General features: G+C 43.8%; 1 pseudogene; it reads left to right on the top strand.

Moving 5' to 3' along the window:
- Positions 1 to 21,500, top strand: part of LOC117515419 — a 279,907-nt pseudogene that overhangs the window by 242,347 nt on the left and 16,060 nt on the right.

Below are 21,500 nucleotides of genomic sequence, written 5' to 3'. Positions count from 1 at the left end.
ATAGTGTCCAAACACACACAGGTCTTTAGCGCCCAGACACACACAGGACTATCGTGTCCACACACACAGGGCTATAGCATCCAGATACACAGGTCTTTAGCGCCCAGACACACACAGGACTATAGTGTCCAAACACACACAGGTCTATAAGCGCCCAGACACACACAGGACTATCGTGTCCAAACACACAGGGCTATATTGTCCAGACACACAGGGCTATAGTGTCCAAACCCACAGGGCTATAGTGTCCAGACACACAGGTCTATAGTGTCTAAACACACAGCGCTATAGTGTCCAAACACACAGGACTGTAGTGTCCAAACACACAGGGCTATAGTGTCCAAACACACAGGGCTATAGTGTCTAAACACACAGGGCTATAGTGTCCAAATACACAGGGTTAGAGTGTCCAAACACACAGGGCTATAGTGTCCAGACACACAGGGCTGTAGTGTCCAGACACACAGGGCTATAGTGTCTAAACACACAGTGCTATAGTGTCCAAACACACAGGGTTATAGTGTCCAGACACACAGGATTATAGTGTCTAAACACACAGGGCTATAGTATCTAAACACACAGGGCTATAGTGTCCAAACACACAGGGTTATAGTGTCCAAACACACAGGGCTATAGTGTCCAGACACACAAGGCTATAACATCCAGACACACAGGGCTATAACATCCAGACACACAGGGCTATAGTGTCCAAACACACAGGGCTATAGTGTCTAAACACACAGGGCTATATTGTCCAGACACACACAGGGCTACAGCATCCAGACACACAGGACTATAGCGTCCAAACACACACAGGCCTTTAGCGCCCAGACACACACAGGACTATCGTGTCCACACACACAGGGCTATAGCATCCAGACACACAGGTCTTTAGCGCCCAGACACACACAGGACTATAGTGTCCAAACACACAGGGCTATATTGTCCAGACACACAGGGCTATAGTGTCCAAACACACAGGGCTATAGTGTCCAGACACACAGGTCTATAGTGTCTAAACACACAGCGCTATAGTGTCCAAACACACAGGACTGTAGTGTCCAAACACACAGGGCTATAGTGTCCAAACACACAGGGTTATAGTGTCTAAACACACAGGGCTATAGTGTCCAAATACACAGGGTTATAGTGTCCAAACACACAGGGCTATAGTGTCCAGACACACAGGGCTGTAGTGTCCAGACACACAGGGCTATAGTGTCTAAACACACAGTGCTATAGTGTCCAAACACACAGGGTTATAGTGTCCAGACACACAGGATTATAGTGTCTAAACACACAGGGCTATAGTGTCTAAACACACAGGGCTATAGTGTCCAAACACACAGGGTTATAGTGTCCAAACACACAGGGCTATAGTGTCCAGACACACAAGGCTATAACATCCAGACACACAGGGCTATAACATCCAGACACACAGGGCTATAGTGTCCAAACACACAGGGCTATATTGTCCAGACACACAGGGCTATAACATCCAGACACACAGGGCTTTAGTGTCCAAACACACAGGGCTATAACATCTAGACACACAGGGCTATAGTGTCCAAACACACAGGTCTATAGTGTACAAACACATGGGGCTATAGTGTCCAAACACACGGGGTTATAGTGTCCAAACACACAGGGTTATAGTGTCCAAACACACAGGGCTATATTGTCCAGACACACACAGGGCTACAGCATCCAGACACACAGGACTATAGCGTCCAGATACACGGGTCTATAGCGCCCAGACACACACAGGACGTTCGTGTCCAAACACACACAGGACTATTGCATCCAGACATACAGGACTATGGCATCCAGATACACGTGTCTATAGCGCCCAGACACACAGGGCTATCGTTTCCAAACACACACAGGGCTACAGTGTCCAGACACACAGGGCTATAGTGTCCAGACACACAGGGCTATAGTGTCCAAACACACAGGACTATAGTGTCCAAACACACAGGGTTGTAGTGTCCAAACACACAGGGCTATAGTGTCTAAACACACAGGGCTATAGTGTCCAAATACACAGGGTTATAGTGTCCAAACACACAGGGCTATAGTGTCCAGACACACAGGGCTATAGTGTCTAAACACACAGTGCTATAGTGTCCAAACACACAGGGTTATAGTGTCCAAACACACAGGGTTATATTGTCCAGACACACAGGGTTATAGTGTCCAGACACGCAGGGCTATAGTGTCTAAACACGCAGGGCTATAGTGTCCAAACACACAGGGTTATAGTGTCCAAACACACAGGGCTATAGTGTCCAGACACACAAGGCTATAACATCCAGACACACAGGGCTATAACATCCAGACACACAGGGCTATAGTGTCCAAACACACAGGTCTATATTGTCTAAACACGCAGGGCTATAGTGTCCAAACACACAGGGCTATAGTGTCCAGACACACAGGGCTATAACATCCAGACACACAGGGCTATAACATCCAGACACACAGGGCTATAGTGTCCAAACACACAGGTCTATATTGTCCAGACACACAGGGCTATAACATCCAGACACACAGGGCTTTAGTGTCCAACCACACCTGGCTATAACATCCAGACACACAGGGCTATATTGTCCAGACACACAGGGCTATAGTGTCCAAACACACAGGGCTATAGTGTCCAAACACACAAGGTTATAGTGTCCAAACACACAGGGCTATAGTGTCTAAACAGCCAGGGCTATAGTGTCCAAACACACAGGGCTATAGTCTTCAGACCAGTGGTGGGCACAGTTCAGTTAATCCAATCAAATCTAATCAAAGCTAATGTTTTTGCTATTAGATTAGCTTTTCAGATAAGTTTTAAAACCATCATTGGACAAATTATCTTCCAATAAATTTAGTTTCGATAACTTTCAGTCCAATAATATTTTCTTTGCTGGTAAAGTTTAACATTTGTAAAACCTAAAATCAAACATTTTAGTCCGTTTATAGTGTGTTTATAGCCACTGAGCTGACTGGCTGCCTGTCTCTTGCTGATGACATCATCATTAAGCGCAAGCCATGATTGGCCGGTCGACGCAGGGAGCATTGTGGGTTGTGTAGTTCAGGTTCACTTTGAACTAATTTCTGTCTCAAGGTGTTAACCGGTTTAAAGTAAAATGGAATTTTGTGCTGTCTGAAGATCCTCTGTAGTTTTCCCCTACTCCTGCTAAATAAGGGAGAGACACTCCTCTTCTTCTTGTCTCCGTCTCCTGTCTATCTGGTCTCTTTGTTTTCTGGGACTTCTGCACTTTGTCCAGGGACCGTCGTGGGTACCCACATACTGTGAGGGCTTTCCGTACAAGTTGTTGTTCTTTAGCCCTTCCCTCTGCAGTTGTGGGCACCTGTAGGGCTTTGTGTTGCAGCCCTAGTTCACCCTAAGGACAGGATCCCTAGTTACAAACAGAGCAATGTAGTGTATTATATCAGATGTCAAGAAAACTGTAATGAACACTACATAGGTGAGACTAAGCAACCTTTAAACAAGAGGCTATACCAGCACCGCAGAGAGGTCGCCAGTGGACCTCAGTCTGCAGTTCATCTCCACTTGAAAGACACTAACCACACGTTTGAGGACAAGGAAGTTAAAATCTTAGTCAGAGAGAAGAAATGGTTTGAGAGAGGTGTCAAGGAAGCATTCTTTGTAAAACAGTTGAAACCCAGCCTTAACCGGGGGGCGGGACTCAGACACGCTTTGTCCCCTGTTTACAATGGGGTACTCAGGTCAAAGCAGTTTCAGTCTTTTGTTCATGGTAATGAGACATTCACGTCATCAGGAGAGTCGTCAAGGGAGCCATCAGGTGAGGCTTCCATCCCATCATTAGGAGAGTGCTAACTAGAGCACAATAGGTGCTAATTAGAGCTATTGTTTAGTCACTAGCCTATAGCAGTCGGCCTCTCGGTAGGAGGGGTCTGGTTAGGTTAAAAACTCCAGCTTTTGTTGGCTTCTGGTTTATTCTTCTCTACAAGAGTCAAGACAGAAGTCAGACTACCAGAGCAAGAATTTTAGCAGAGGAAGCTTCTGTGATTTGAAGCGAAACGTCCTCATGTCATGCAACCCAGTCCAGTCGAAGATTCAAGCTTCTCTACTATGGAAACCACCTGGACAACTGAGAGCCTACACAGAAACTCTGCCAATCAATGCATTAATGGATGTACAGTAGGGAAAATAAGTATTTGACCACCTAAGAAGCCCTCTTATTCTGCATTCTTTACCTGTATTAATTGCTCCTGACTGAACTTGTTACCTATATGTATAAAAGACACCTGTTCACACACTCAATCAATCACACTCCAACCTGTCCACCATAGCCAAGACCAAAGAGCTGTCTAAGGACACCAGGGACAAAACTGGAGACTTGCACAAGGCTGGGATGGACTACAGGACAACAGGCAAGCAACTTGGTAGAAGACAACAACTGTTATGATTATTTATTAGAAATTGGAAGAACCACAAGATGACTGTCAATCTCCCTCGGTCTGGGATTCCATGCAAGATCTCACTTTGTGGGGTAAGGATGAGAAGCTCAGAACTACACAGGAGGACCTGGTCAATGACCTGAAGAGAGTTGGGACCACAGTCACAATGATTACATTAGTAACACATGATGCTGTCATGGTTTAAAATCCTACAAGGCAACAAGGTCCAGGCCCATTTGAAGTTCACCAGTGTCTATCTGGATGATCCAGAGGAGGCATGGGAGAAGGTCCTGGAGTGGCGTGGCTAGTCTCCAGACCTGAACTCAATAGAAAATCTTTAGAGGGAGCTGAAACTCCAAACCTGAAAGATTTGGAGAAGATCTGTATCCTCCTAGGGCCTGGCATCCACATATGTGGACATGACATTTTTGGTTGTCTAGTCCATAAACTAAGTTTTGTTTCATGAGAAACTTATGAGGGTATGGAGGAGTGGACCAAAATCCCTGTTGCAGTGTATGAAAACTTGGTCAAGAACACGATTAGACGTCTGACCTCTGTAATAGCAGACAAATGTTTCTGTACCAATTGTTAAGCCTTGTTTTTCTAGGGGGTCAAATACTTATTTTATGCAATAAAATGCAAATTAATTATTTAAAAACAATACAGTGTGATTTTCTGGATTTTTTTTTTTTTTTTTTTTAGATTCTGTCTCTCACAGTTGAAGTGTATGTATGATAAAATTACAGACTTCTCCATTCTTTGTACGTGGGAAAACCTGCAAAACTGACAAGTGGTCAAATACTTATTTTCCCGACTGTATTTCGGTTGTTTAAGCTGCAGGGTTCAAAGTGTGTGAAAGAAGTGGCAGCTTTTAGCTCGTAAATGATGGTGTATCTAATACCGAGATAAACTGTGATTTCTAATACTGTGTTTTACTGCTTTTGAAAGCTGATGACAGTGTTTGGGTTTTTTTTAATTTTTTATTTACTCATTTTTCGTGTGTTCTTTGTGATTGATCCTTGAATTTACCCATAATCATAATCATAAAAGATAACTTTTCAGTTATCTGATGAATGGTTATCGAAGCTAGGTTTTTGGTTAGCTGTGCCGGCCACTGCTCAAGACACACAGGGCTATAGCATCCAAACACACAATACCAATACGTCCAAACACACAGGGCCAATGTGTCGAAACACACAGGGCTATAGTGTCTAAACAGACAGGGTTATAGCATCCAGACATACAGGGCTATCGTGTCTAAACACACAGGGCTATAGCATCCAAAAACACAGGGCCAAAGCTTCCAAACACACAGGGCTATAGTGTCCAAGCACACAGGGCCAAAGCTTCCAAACGCACAAGACCAATACGTCCAAACACACAAGATCAATATGTCCAAACACACAGGGCTATAGCGTCCAAACACACAGGGCTATAGCGTCCAAACACACAGGGCTATAGTGTCCAAAAACACAGGGCCAAAGCTTCCAAATGCACAAGACCAATATGTCCAAACACACAAAATCAATATGTCCAAACACACAGGGCTATAGCGTCCAAATACACAGGGCTATAGCGTCCAAACACACAGGGCTATAGCTTCCAAAAACACAGGGCCAAAGCTTCCAAATGCACAAGACCAATACGTCCAAACACACAGGGCTATAGGGTCCAAACACACAGGGCTATAGCATCCAAACACACAGGGCTATAGCTTCCAAAAACACAGGGCCAAAGCTTCCAAACATACAATACCAATACGTCCAAACACACAGGGCTATAGGGTCCAAAAACACAGGGCTATAGCATCCAAACACACAGGGCCAAAGCTTCCAAACGCACAAGATCAATATGTCCAAACACACAAGATCAATATGTCCAAACACACAGGGCTATAGCGTCCAAATACACAGGGCTATAGCGTCCAAACACACAGGGCTATAGCGTCCAAACACACAGGGCTATAGTGTCCAAAAACACAGGGCCAAAGCTTCCAAATGCACAAGACCAATATGTCCAAACACACAAGACCAATACATCCAGACACACAGGGCTATAGGGTCCAAACACACAGGGCTATAGCATCCAAACACACAGGGCTATCGTGTCCAATCACACAGGGCCAAAGCTTCCAAACGCACAAGACCAATACGTCCAAACACACAAGATCAATATGTCCAAACACACAGGGCTATAGCATCCAAATACACAGGGCTATAGCTTCCAAAAACACAGAGCCAAAGCTTCCAAATGCACAAGACCAATACGTCCAAACACACAGGGCTATAGGGTCCAAACACACAGGGCTATAGCTTCCAAACACACAGGGCTATAGCTTCCAAAAACACAGAGCCAAAGCTTCCAAATGCACAAGACCAATACGTCCAAACACACAGGGCTATAGCGTCCAAAAACACAGAGCCAAAGCTTCCAAATGCACAAGACCAATACGTCCAAACACACAAGATCAATATGTCCAAACACACAGGGCTATAGCGTCCAAACACACAGGGCTATAGCATCCAAACACACAGGGCTATAGCTTCCAAAAACACAGGGCCAAAGCTTCCAAACATACAATACCAATACGTCCAAACACACAGGGCTATAGGGTCCAAAAACACAGGGCTATAGCATCCAAACACACAGGGCCAAAGCTTCCAAACGCACAAGATCAATACGTCCAAACACACAAGATCAATATGTCCAAACACACAGGGCTATAGCGTCCAAATACACAGGGCTATAGCGTCCAAACACACAGGGCTATAGCGTCCAAACACACAGGGCTATAGTGTCCAAAAACACAGGGCCAAAGCTTCCAAATGCACAAGACCAATATGTCCAAACACACAAGACCAATACATCCAGGCACACAGGGCTATAGGGTCCAAACACACAGGGCTATAGCATCCAAACACACAGGGCTATCGTGTCCAATCACACAGGGCCAAAGCTTCCAAACGCACAAGACCAATACGTCCAAACACACAAGATCAATATGTCCAAACACACAGGGCTATAGCATCCAAATACACAGGGCTATAGCTTCCAAAAACACAGAGCCAAAGCTTCCAAATGCACAAGACCAATACGTCCAAACACACAGGGCTATAGGGTCCAAACACACAGGGCTATAGCTTCCAAAAACACAGAGCCAAAGCTTCCAAATGCACAAGACCAATACGTCCAAACACACAGGGCTATAGCGTCCAAAAACACAGAGCCAAAGCTTCCAAATGCACAAGACCAATACGTCCAAACACACAAGATCAATATGTCCAAACACACAGGGCTATAGCGTCCAAACACACAGGGCTATAGCTTCCAAAAACACAGAGCCAAAGTTTCCAAATGCACAAGACCAATACGTCCAAACACACAAGATCAATATGTCCAAACACACAGGGCTATAGCGTCCAAACACACAGGGCTATAGCTTCCAAAAACACAGAGCCAAAGCTTCCAAATGCACAAGACCAATACGTCCAAACACACAGGGCTATAGCATCCAAAAACACAGAGCCAAAGCTTCCAAATGCACAAGACCAATACGTCCAAACACACAGGGCTATAGCTTCCAAAAACACAGAGCCAAAGCTTCCAAATGCACAAGACCAATACGTCCAAACACACAGGGCTATAGCGTCCAAACACACAGGGCTATAGCTTCCAAAAACACAGAGCCAAAGCTTCCAAATGCACAAGACCAATACGTCCAAACACACAGGGCTATAGCTTCCAAAAACACAGAGCCAAAGCTTCCAAATGCACAAGACCAATACGTCCAAACACACAGGGCTATAGGGTCCAAACACACAGGGCTATAGCATCCAAACACACAGGGCTATAGCTTCCAAAAACACAGGGCCAAAGCTTCCAAACATACAATACCAATACGTCCAAACACACAAGACCAATACGTCCAAACACACAAGACCGACACGTCCAAACACACAGGGCTATAGGGTCCAAAAACACAGGGCTATAGCATCCAAACACACAGGGCCAAAGCTTCCAAACACACAAGATCAATATGTCCAAACACACGGGGCTGTTATACACACAATATATTTTTGATGTTTCTCTAAGTTGTGCTTTTCACTGATCTCTGTCACAAGTGCATAAGCACATTATTTGATCACAACCTGAAAACAATCCCAGTAAAACATGATATTCTGTAGAAAGTGTCAGTTCATCTGGTCACTTCTCAGTCAGGAAAGTTGCTATTAGCTGTTGTAAAAGTCGCTAGAAGTCGCTAAATGATGTCATCACCTAATTTGCATTCTTGGCCATCTGCATGTAATTGTTATTGATGCTGTAGGAAAGAGGAATAATGTCATGGGGGGAACAACTGGAAATTAACTGGAACTGGAAATTAACCTTCTTTTGTTGATTTTTGGTGTTCGAACCAACCAAAGTTAGTTACTTTTTTTGGTGTGTGTGTGTGTGTGTGTGTGTGTGTGTGTGTGTGGGTGTGGGTGGGGGGTGACTTTAGTTTTCTTCAGTCTGGTATTTAGTGCACCAATTTATTTTTGACAAGAATACAAGGAATTGATGTGACAGACAACTGGGACATGTATTTATTATTTTGTTGTTATGTTTAAATTTTGCATGTCAGTGGAAAAACACAGTACTTGGGGTAAAAACGATTTCTGAACAGAATTATGTGGCAAAATATAAACATGCACAGTTGCAAAGACGGAGTTGGGAACCAGCTTGTCTTGCGTCTGTGTGAACCCCTCAGAAGTTCTCACTAAGGAGCTCTCAGCCAATGAAATGAAGCAACTCGCTGCTGATTGTCTGGCTCCTTTTCCATGCGAGCGGAGGAGGCGGGTGGTCTGCTGAGTCCTTTGGGATGGGGTCGGGCCCATGTGTTTCCACATCAGAGTTTTGAAAAGTCTCCAATAACTCCAGGAAAAAATAAATACTCTATGTTCAGACTGGGTCTGCTTCAGCGATAATACGCAGTACTCAGTGCTGCTGCAGTCGAAGGTTCTGAAAACATTTTACTCTTCTTTGCTTAAAATATGCACCAAGTCTATTTCTGATGGACAGCATGTGTCATTTTCCCTTCTTACAAGCCGGTCAGATCATGATTGCCATAAAAAGTGTGTGTGTGTGAAAGTGCTTTAAGTGCCTTTTATTGTGGCCAGCACACAATAATCATGCTGTCTAATCAGTATCTTGACATGCCACACCTGTGAAGTGGGATGGATTATCTCAGCCGTCTCACTTTTTTTTTTCGGCCTCCCGTCACAAAATGAGTCAAATTTTTGTGACAGGGTTTTTTTTAACTCACTATTACTAACCCTACTCCTTCCCCCCACCCTAACCATAACCACCCGACCCCCCCCCGCTTCACTTTTAATTTCATGCAGCCATCACAGATTGAATTAGAATGAATTTGTGCTGCCGTGATGAACATGAGGCTTTTTGTCACAATATCACGAACCAATAGATTAATGTATATTTCGTACTGCTGAATCACGACTTGCCGTGAGACCAGGTTGGAAGTGCTCACTAATACGGATTTACACAGATTTGTGAACAATATTTGAGAGAAATGGGTGTTTTGTCTATGTCGAAAATGTTTTAGATCTTTGAGTTCAGCTCATGAAAAATGGGAGCAAAAACAAAAGTGTTGTGTTTATATTTTTGTTCAGTGTAGATGGAAAATCGTTTGTTTAAATGGAGTCCACGTACCATGTGGAGCTAGAAATGCGAGCAGTCAGAAGGGCCACTTTTTAAAACATTTTGTGACCAAAAACAACGATAAAAAAATAATAATGATGAGAATTTATGTATTTTTAACAACTAAAATATGGATTTGGAAGAGGGAGGTAGAGAGTGGTTTTATTTTGTGTAGTACGTAAAATGTTGAAAATTAAGGCAAAAAAAAAAAATGTTTCAGTTGACATCTTTGAACTTATTTTGTTACTGTTATTTTTATTGTTTTTATTATTAATTATTATTTCAGAGTGAGTAAATGAATTTGAGGTACTGGTACCAGTTCAAATGTAAAAGGTACCCAACTCATCCTTTAATGCAGCTCATTTTTAAAACTGACTGATGCATGTGATGAGTGCAGTACAACATAAAAACAAGTTAGAAAATATATTTGACACACAACAGAAATGATTGTGTTCTTTTGAATATAAATGACTCCACATTTACATAAACAAGAACAAATGATAAAGATCTGTCAAGTTTAGTAAATTCTGCTAGGACTGAGTAGTTCAGTCGCCACATGAGTCTGTGTCTCTGTCTGTGTCCCTCAGATGCAGTCTGTGGGCCGAGTGTTCAAGTTCATCGATCTGCCTTCAGAGGAGCTACGAGGAATCAGAGGAGGGGAAATCTGTGGTAAAGGAGGCCCCGATCTGATCATTGGCAATTCACATGTGTCTGACTGCTGGCCCAGCTGTGGACAGATGGACATTCAAAACCTCACCGTCAAATACACAGAGGCCGGACGTGCAGTCCTCAGTGACGTCTCCTTCTGTGTGGACGGAGGACAGAGTGTAAGCACTGAGTCAGGGAGGAGAGGTGGCAGAGGAAACACGTGATGTGTTTCACTGAGACCTCCCTTCTTTTCATTTTAAAGTGCGTATCATCATGAAATTAGAGCAGAGAATCGCTGTGATCTGATTGCTTTCAGTGAAAAAGGGGAAAAAAGTCTTCATATTTATCTTCTCTGTCTTTGTTTACTTGTGAGTACGAAGTTGTGAGGATGAATCACATGGTAGATGAGAGCTCAGTGTTAGCACTAAAACCTTGTTCCATTTGTTTGTTTTTTATGTCCTGATAACCATTTAAATATTAGCTGAGATGTACAGACGTGTCCACAGCACCTCAAATCAAAAAGTCCTTTAATAATACAATGATACATTTTGTACAGTTGGTGCTACAAGTAGTGTGCACACTCATGAGCACTCAGGAGTTTTTTCTTATCTTGGTAAGCATCAAATCATTTGCAGTGTAGACATAAAAAAGATTAAAAAAAAAAAAGATTTAGAAGTGTTAGATAATTTATCTTTAGAGGAGGTGATGGTCTAGTGGTTAAGGTGTTGGGCTTGAGTCCAGAAGATCATGGGTTCAAATCCCCACCTGACTGGAAAATCACTAAGGCCTTTAATCCCCTATTGCTCCTGGTGTGTAGTGAGCACCTTGTATGGCAGCACCCTGACATCGGGGTGAATGTGAGGCATAATTGTAAAGCACTTTGAACATCTGATGCAGACGGAAAAGCGCTATATAAATGCAGTCCATTTACCATCTTGTAATAAGGGTTAATTTCTTATTTTAAGTGTTCGATATGCTTATTTCTAAATTTAACAATCTTAATTCAAGACATCTTGTGAAGTGACATTATCTGTCCATGCAGCAAGATAATTTCCCTCAAATATAGTGTTTTTTATATTGTTTATAGGTATCTCTTTTTTGCAGTGTACCAACTCTGGAACAGTGTTTTGAGTTTCCATAAATAAATTGCAAGACTACGGAAAAGTTTTGGTGTCATCCGAAGCCATGCGTTCTACCCATTCTTTAATTCCTCCATTTTTCCTCAGATTTTGTAATGAAAGACGTGCGGATGGATTCACGCGTCGGCACCCAGCCGCTCATGGCACGGCGCCACAGCAAAACACCCCCGTGTTGATAACCATTTGTAAGATTCAGGCGGTTTTCGATGGCTTTCAGTCAAGTGAGTATCCGAGAAATTGTTTAACAGCTGGGCATGTTCAAACTTGTCCTGTAATGCTTCCAACGGAGGTGTTTTGCTGTGGCGCCGCGCGATGAGCGGCTGCGTGCTGACGCGCGAATCCGTCCGCGCGTCTTTCATTACAAAATCTCCTTTAACATGCGTGAAAAAAACTCACGCATGCGCACAAGGGTTCAAGTTTGTCTGACGTAATCGCACGTGATTCAAATCCATATAGTTTTAAAAAAAAAATAAAAAGGTCGGTTTCTTATCTAATAGACCTCGTATATACGTTATACGGAAGGATCAACTTTTTAAAAACTTCATATTGTCTTGCGGTATGCTTAGTGAGTACACATTTCTTTTAATTGTGCTTGAAAATTATTTTTGGGGACTTTTTCATATGGCCGTTTGATTGAGTGGTGTCGCATTGAAAATCTACTGTCTTTCGCCTCCAGTGTTACCGTCGCGGGGTACGGAGGCCCGCAAAGAATCCAAGTCATTAAAAAGATATAAACCTCTCTCAGCGGCCACGGAGCTCTGCGGCTCCGATTACCGAGACGTGCGGCGCTGTGGATTTTGCCGCAAGAAGTCTGTCCTTGCGAGCAACAGGTGTCACCGGCCGCTTCGCATTAAAACAGCGAGCGTAGTCTCTGGACTTGTGCCAAGTTGGCTGCACCTCCATTCAGTAGACAGAGCCGTGTCTGCGGCTGCACAGCAGACACGGGGTGTGAGTGGCCCGCGGCGGAATTTAACGAGCGTATGCACTCGGTAAGTGCATCGGAGGCAGTGAGAGCGAGTCGTTGGGGAAGAACGGCGCCCGCTGTCGATGCCGCCACTGATCTGAGCATGCAGAGCTGTATCTCACATTCATTGCAGCTTACTTTTGGATGTTGAAACCAGGACGTGTATAACAGTAACATTACTACTAACAGATAAAATCAATTTCAATGCGGGATCGGACTGAAGGCGCGAGCGCATCGTCTTGTCCCCGACGTCATGGAAATGATCCAGATGTACAAACTGTTTTCACGGAGGGCTAAATTTTAGCTGCAAATTTGTCATTTTTAAACGAAGATTTCTCCGCTGAATTACAAATTTGGGCTTACAGATTTACTTTACTGCATTCACAAGGGTCTTATAAATACATATCAGCTATTTCTTTCTGAAATCTGACCACATTTATTTCAATGCAGGTCTACTTTAACAGTGGAATGTCCGGATAAACTGCTGATCCTGACCTCTTCTGAAACTTCTCTGTTCTCTCACGACGTCCTGGGTCAACAGAGGCTTAAATTTGGAAGTTTTCAGCTCGAAACAGGATGACGATGGCGGCTCGGGGCGCGGCGCGCCATCCGGGTCTGTGGGCAGTCCTTAAAGCGACAGTAACACTCCATAATCTCTCATCAGCCGTTAAAATTTTCACCGAAAACCATCTGAATTTCTCGAATGGTGTCCACTTGGATGTGCCTTACAGTTTCAGAAAAAATTTTGATCAAGCAAAGCGCCAGTCTCTCAGGAAGAAGTCAGACAAAGGAATTCCGACGGGAGGGGTGGACCAGTGCTCACTCAAAGCCTGCCCACAGGCGAATGACGCAACTGACAGGCGTGAAAAAACTCACGCATGCGCAAGAGGGTTCAAGCTTGTCTGACGCAATCACACGTGATTCAAATCCATATAGTTTTTGAAAAAATAAAAAGGTCGGTTTCTTTTCTAATAGACCTCGTATATAGCGGTTTTCCATCTGCATCAGACGCTCAAAGCGCTTTACAATTATGCCTCACATTCACCCCGATGTCAGGGTGCTGCCATACAAGGCACTCACTACACACCGGGAGCAATAGGGGATTAAAGGCCTTGCACAAGGGCCCTGAGTGATTTTCCAGTCAGGCGGGGATTTGAACCCATGATCTTCTGGACTCAAGCCCAACACCTTAACCACTAGACCATCACCTCCCCCATTAAATTTGGGTTCTGTTGTATATTTTATCCCATATTTTCCCACATAATGGGCATTATTTTGCTCCTTGTGGTAACTATCTTAGCTTTTATTTTAGCTGACAGTGAGGTGTAGGAGGCTGCCAGTCAGTGGAGCACAATGTGCCCACTGTTCAAGAGGTTTCAGACAGATCATGAAAATTAAATCATTGCTGCTTGTAATTTACCATAATCTATCCAGCATCCACCAACCACACAGCAGGGGGGCAGACAGAATATGACGTGGACAAAACAAAAAAAAAATTTTAATCTGGTGTAACAGAGTTAATCAACCACCCTCAAATGACACAGTGTGCTTGAGCTCCAACATGATAGCATTTATTTATTATCTTGCCAAAACAAAGTTTTGCAAGATGTTAGTCAGTATGTATGTTTGTTTGTTTTTTGTTTTGTTTTTTTTTTGTCTGTGTAATCATTGCATTTTTCATCTTTAACTCACCGTGCAGCACACAGTTTACATTGCAGTCTCTTGCAACTTCACATATATCAGCCCTACCAAGGTACCTTTCAGCACACAAAAGGATCAAGCTGAAGGTCAAAGGTCCAGGACACAGCAAGGTCAAACACTGAATTCAACAAAACATCTTTCCTAGGCCTTGATGAGAGGATCTAAATTAAATTATGATGTCATTTGATGATGTCATCATGAAAAAACCCATAAAAAATTTTGATTTTTTTTGTGGGTGTGACAAAGCCTGAAAATTGTCATTGCAGACTCTTGTAAGTTCACATATAGCAACAGTGGTGGGCACACTTCCGATAATCTGATAACAGATAATTATCGAAGATAATGTTTTCATTATCGGATTATCTTTTTAGATAAATTTAAAAACCATCATCAGACTAATTATCTTCAGATGAATTACCGTCCGATAACTTTTAGACCGATAAAGTACTAAACTAAGCTGAACAGTGAGAAACATTTTTAAAACTGTTAAAGCTGTTGAGACCTACCTGTTAAAAGTTTCCTAATAAGCATGTTGTTCTACCCTCTGCAATCAGAAGCCACTCTATCGTCTGTAAGCAAAGGAGAACTGGTGACCAAAAAAAAAAGTCATTTCCTTTAACACCATACTAATATAATAGCAATGTCACCAAGTCATCCAGAGGCATACATGTTTAACTTATGGTTCAAATTTTAACCACTCATTTTAGACAAGTTATTTAAAATTATTGTCATGTCTGAAGTTTATAAAGTGAAAATATCAGATATATGTTTTCGTTTTAAAGTAATGTGCTAATTTTTAAGGTTTTGTGAGCACATGCTGTGCCAGGCAGCAATGCATTATGGGTAGCATAAGGTAATCTCAGACGTTCACGACAGGACAAATGCATTTCAGACACTCTGTTCAGGGTCCACAGATAACAGCATTAAACTCTAGTGCCTAAAACTCTCGTGAATATATTCTCTGGGTGTATAGATGTTAGTGTATTTGCGTTTGTTAAATTCCACGCATCTTAAATGTAGGAGACACGGATTATCTGGAATTTTGTTTGACATTTTTTCAAGGCCGCTACTGCCATCTACTGGTCAGGAGTGTTCATGGCAGTATTAAACGTCTGGGTACATGGCTGCTCTCAAAGTGTTGGTATTGTCCATTGTCCAGGCGCTTTTTGTGTGCATTTGTTAACTTTGTATTCTAAAACTACGGTTAGAAGTAATTCTGTCCACACGAACGAGGTTGGCGCCATGTTTTTAGTTTTTGTGGAAGTGACGACAAGAGAATAAGGCTCCTGATTGGATAGAATTTTAATCAGTACCGCCACCCAAAGGTTTGGCAGACTAATTACAACACATTTATACGGTTCGATGTGGATGGATTTTTTTTTTTACGACGTAGTGTGGATGACGTTTTTTCCCCAAACTGAAAGGATGATTATGATTAGTAAAGAGTTGATTTCGTGGGTGAGCTCAGGATTTGTCTGTGCTTCTTCCTGCAGGGGGCAGCATGGTCAAACATTCTTGTTTATTCTTTAGGTCTTAGATTGCTTTTGATGCTTTCAAAAGCGATCGTGTTAAAAATCAATTTCAGCTCTTTAGTAACTGCAAATGTCCCATAGACAACACCGGAATTTATCAGTTATCGATTATCTGTAACTTCCGATACATTTTTTGGGTGGTTTATCGGTTTATCTTTATTAAAGATAACTTTTCAGTTATCTGTTATCGAAGTTCATTTTTTGGTTATCTGTGCCTACCACTGTATAGCAGTCCTATGGAGATACCTTTCAGCACACAAAAGGATCAAGGCAGGGCTGTGAAAACGCCGCGGATCCGCGGAATTCCGCGGATTTCATCATGGGGAGGGGTGCGGGAGTGTCAGTGTTGTACTCTTTAATTGTGATCGTTACTGAGTTTTTAAAATGTTTATCGCAAAGCATTCTCTTTTTTACAGCATCATGCAAGTTTTATAAGTCCGCGGACACTGATCTGTGTGTTACAGATCAGTTTCCTCGGATCCGCGGAGTTTCGAAGAAAAATGCCACTCAAAGCCTGGCTGTTACGACCGTTGTCGTAAAGCGGGACTGGTTGGTTGGTGCGGTGACGCTGTGCGGCTCCTGTGCGAAGCTAGCTGAACGTAGCATGTGGACATCGCAAACTTTTAGAACTTTCAAGTTTTTAAAAGAAGATTTTTGCAGCATGTCTGTGTCACGGAGCGACATCTGACAGAGCGAAGATGGCGAGAAAGACGTTTTGAAAAGTCTGATAAGGACAAGAATCTGTGGAATTGTTGCTGGCTTCATCAACACACCTGAAAGATAAATGGGAAAAGCGAACTGGTAAGAATTTTTTTTCTCTCTCTGGAAAATAAACATTGTGCTGTTCAAACAGGATTTCAGAAAAGATTATGTACCTTTTTTTCTTTCATTAATCTAGACTTTCTTTGATTGAAAAAAAGACATTGTGGTTTTGAATGAATTTAGGCTACATGAATTTACACAACAATGTAAATTAGTTTTTATTAATGTAGACTTTTTTCATGGGAAAAAAGACGTGGCTTTGAGTGCATTTACAGGAATTGACACAAGAATGTGTGGCTTTTTATTATTAGGTATGTTATTGATATTTTACCCTGATTTTTTTAAAATATTCTACAATCTACCCCCTGCGAATTTTCCTCGGATTTCACAATTTTCATTTCACAGCCCTGGATCAAGGTCAAAAGTCAAGGTCACAGGAAGCTCAAACACTAAAATCACCCCAAAAAAATTGCTGGTCGCAATTTGCGCTTTTTTGTCTGCAAATTTGGCATGAATATACTATATACACATGCCCGTCAGTCCCTCTTCGTGGTGGTCATTCCTCATCTTAGACAGTTTTCATTTACGAGGTCTGTTAGAAAACTATCCGACCTTTTTATTTTTTTAAAAAAACTATATGGATTTGAATCACGTGTGATTGCATCAGCCAAGCTTGAACCTTCGTGTGCATGTGTGAGTTTTTTCACACCTGTTGGTTGCGTCATTCGCCTGTGGGCACGCTTTGAGTGAGCACTGGTCCACCCCCCTCGTCGGATTTTCATTGTCAGGGAAATGGCTGAGCAATTGGAGCAGCGCTGAATCAAATTTTTCCAGAAACTGTGAGAGACAGCCAGGTGGGAAGATTCAGACGGCTTTCAGTGAGGATACTATGGGTGTCACACAGATTAAGGACCATTACAACTGGATTAAAGACGGCCCACAGCGGCGGAGGGCGCACCGCGCTCTGAGCGGCCATCGACAGGCGGAAACGACCAGATCATTTCCAAAGTGAAGGCTGTGCTGTTCCGGGACGTCGTCTGACTACTACAGAAATTGCAGAAGAGGTGTACATCAGCACTTTTGCGGCACATTTTACTGTTACAGGAGATTTTGTAATGAAAGATGTGTGGAGGAATTCGCGCGTCGCGACGGAGCCGCAATGGCGCACAACAAAAAGCACGTCCGTGTTGGAAACCATTCGGAAGATTCAGACGGCTTTTAGTGGCTTGTCAGTCGAGTGAGTATCCGAGAAATTGTGTAACAGCTGGGCATGTCACAACTTGTCCTGTGAGACTTCCAACACAGACGTGCTTTTTGTTGTGCGCCATTGTGGCTCCGTCCCGACGCGCGAATTCCTCCGCACGTCTTTCATTAAAAAATCTCCTGTAACAGTGGAATGTGCAGCAAAAGTGCTGATGTACACCTCTTCTGCAATTTCTCTGGTAGTCAGACGACGTCCCGGATCAACACAGCCTTCACTTTGGAAATGATCTGGTCGTTTCAGCCTGTCGATGGCCGCCCGGAGCGCGGCGCGCCCTCCGCCGCTGTGGGCTGTCTTTAAACTGGTTGTAATGGTCCTTAATCTGTGTGACGCCCAGAGTATCCTCACCGAAAGCCGTCTGAATCTTCCGAATGATTTCCACCTGGCTGTCTCTCATAGTTTCTGGAAAAATTTGATTCAGCGCTGCTCCAATCGCTCAGCCATTTCCCTGACAATGAAAATCCGACAAGGGGGGTGGACCAGTGCTCACTCAAAGCCTGCCCACAGGCGAATGACGCAACCGACAGGCGTGAAAAAACTCACGCATGCGCACGAGGGTTCAAGCTTGTCTGACGCAATCACACATGATTCAAATCCACATAGTTTTTTAAAAAAATAAAAAGGTTGGATAGTTTTCTAACAGACCTCGTATTTGTTGTTGTTTGTTTGTTTGTTTGATTAGTTGCTAACGCAGAGCTGATTGGGAAGGACTGACTCACACCCACTCATCTAGGTTCTTGCTGTACAAGCCCTGTGTGCTGTTACCAAAAATCCACAGGTAATTTTCATAATGCACAGCAGATAAAAAAGTTTATTGTTTGTGCTGTAGGTTGGTCTGTTAGGAAGGACGGGTTCTGGGAAAAGCACTCTGCTGTCCACCTTGTTATGTCTTACCAATGCTGAAGGAGATATCTCCATAGACGGCGTCTCCTGGCGCGCCGTCTCCCTGCACACGTGGAGGAAGGCTTTTGGAGTGGTGCCACAGGTATGTCAACCAAATCCGTGATATCTTTAAAGAAGGAAATTGTTATCTGCTCTTGTAGGTTGCTGGTTCAACTTAACAAATGAGCATACAAACAATAAATGGCCAAAATCGGTCGTGTTTACTGTGTAAAGGCATTAAAACTTGCATCTCTGTGTCTGTGTTTCGTCACACTCAGAAGATCATGAAGAATGCATTTCAAGTCCAGACTTTGTCCTGATTAAGATAAGACTTTATTGATCTCACAGTGGAGAAATTCACATGTTACGTCAGCTCTTAAAAAAACACACAAGATGAGTACGAGTGGAGGAAGATGTGCATCAAACAGCGTGTACAAGGATAAGCAATAATAATACTTGTAGCAATACAATAAGATAAGAAAATGAGGTAGAAATAGAATATATATATATACAGTGAGGAAAATAAATATTTTAACACCCTTTTTTTGCAAGTTCTCCCACTTAGAAATCATGGAGGGGTCTGAAATTTTCATCTTAGGTGCATGAACACTGTGAGAGACATAATCTGAAAAAAAATCCGGAAATCACAATGTATGATTTTTTAATAATTTATTTGTATGTTACTGCTGCAAGTAAGTATTTGAACACCTGTGAAAATCAATGTTAATATTTGGTACAGTAGCCTTTGTTTGCAATTACAGAGGTCAAACGTTTCCTGTAGTTTTTCACCAGGTTTGCACACACTACAGCAGGGATTTTGGTCCATTCCTCTATACAGATCTTCTCCAAATCCTTCAGGTTTGGAGTTTCAGCTCCCTCCAAACATTTCCAGGATGGGTCCAGGATGTCGCTCACCACGGTGTGGAGGTGAGACAGGACGAGCCGCTCCATGGTCTTCATGAGGTGGGAGGTCAGGACAACTGGTCTGAAGTGGGCCGGTTCCTTGGCGTGCGGTGTTTTGGGAACTGGGACCACACAGGAAGTCTTCCACAGGGTGGGGACCACCCCCAGGCTTAGGCTCTTGTTAAAGATGTGGCTGAGGACCTCACAGAGCTCATCTGCACAGGTCCTCAGCAGCCTTGGGGAGATCCCATCAGGTCCTGCTGCTTTCCTCTGCTTCAGCCACAGGAACTGGCCTCTCACCTCAGATGGAGTCACAGTGAGGGGGGAGCTGAGGTGGGTTGGTGCTGAATCTAGTCAGGGGAGAGAAGGGACAGAGTCCAGGGTGCAGTGGAGGTGACCAGGGGGAAGAAGGTGGGGGGTCAGAGGGACTGGAGGGCTGACTGATGGAGACGCGTGGAGAGCCGGGAGCAGGTGGGGGGGCAGGTGTGGAGGAGCCAAAACAGTTAAAGTAACTGTTTAGCTCCTCTGAAAACCAAGAATCTCCATCTGCAGTCCTGCTGGTACCCTGCCCAAATCCGGAGGCAGTCTTGAGGCCTCTGCACACGTCCCTGATGTTGCTTGGGGCCAGCTGCGCCTCCATCTTCCTTCCATACTCCTTCTTGGCTGCCCGGATCCTCCACTGGAGCTCCTGTTGGACTCTACGCTGCTCCTCTCTGTCTCCAGATTTGAAATCCCTCTTCTTCTGGTTCATCAGGACCTTCAGCTCAGGGGTCACCCAGGGGTGGTTGTTGGGAAAGCACCATACCCTCCGGGTGGGCACAGTGCTCTCCACACAGAAGTTCATGTGGTCAGTGACACACTGGGTCTGGCCATTGATGTCTTCACCGTGAGAGTTTGGAAACATGCTCTAGTCTGTGGTTCTAAAACAGTCCCTCAGCCTCTCGGTGGCCTCTTCAGTCCAGAGTTTTACTGACCTTTTCTGCACTGGCTCTCTTCTTACCCTGGGTGTGTACTGGGGGAGCAGGGAGACGAGATTGTGATCCGAGCAGGGGGAGGGGGGCGGAGGTGTAAGCGTCCTCCACATTAGCGTAAAAAAGGTCCAGTATTCTATTGACCCTGGTTTTACATGTTAAGTACTGGGTGAACGTGGGGAGGGTGGCGGAGAGGGAAGCGTGGTTAAAGTCCCGGGTGATGAGGAGGAGGGTGCGGGGGTGTTGTGTCTGCAACCGTGTGACTGTACTGTGGATCCACTCACAGGCAGCGGTGGCGTCTGCAGAAGGAGGAATATACGTGCAGAGCGTAATCACACTTCCAAACTCCCGTGGGAGGTAGTACAGCCTCATGCTCACCACGGTTAGCTTCACGTCTGAGGAGCAGATCTGATCCTTCACGTGAACATGAGCTGCGCTGCACCATCTCTCACTCACATAAACAGCGAGGCTCCCTCCTCTTTTCTTCCTGCTCTCTGCCAGTGTCCTGTCCGCGCGGATAAGTGTAAGCCGTCCATGTTAATAACAGAGTCTGGTACATGTTCATCCAACCACGTCTCCGTGAAGCACATAAGACTGCAGGCCTTA

This window comes from Thalassophryne amazonica, chromosome 8 (assembly GCF_902500255.1).
Source record: "Thalassophryne amazonica chromosome 8, fThaAma1.1, whole genome shotgun sequence".
Taxonomy (NCBI): domain Eukaryota; kingdom Metazoa; phylum Chordata; class Actinopteri; order Batrachoidiformes; family Batrachoididae; genus Thalassophryne; species Thalassophryne amazonica.
The sequence above is the reverse complement of the archived record's forward strand: the minus strand, read 5'-3'. Positions and strand labels throughout refer to the sequence as shown.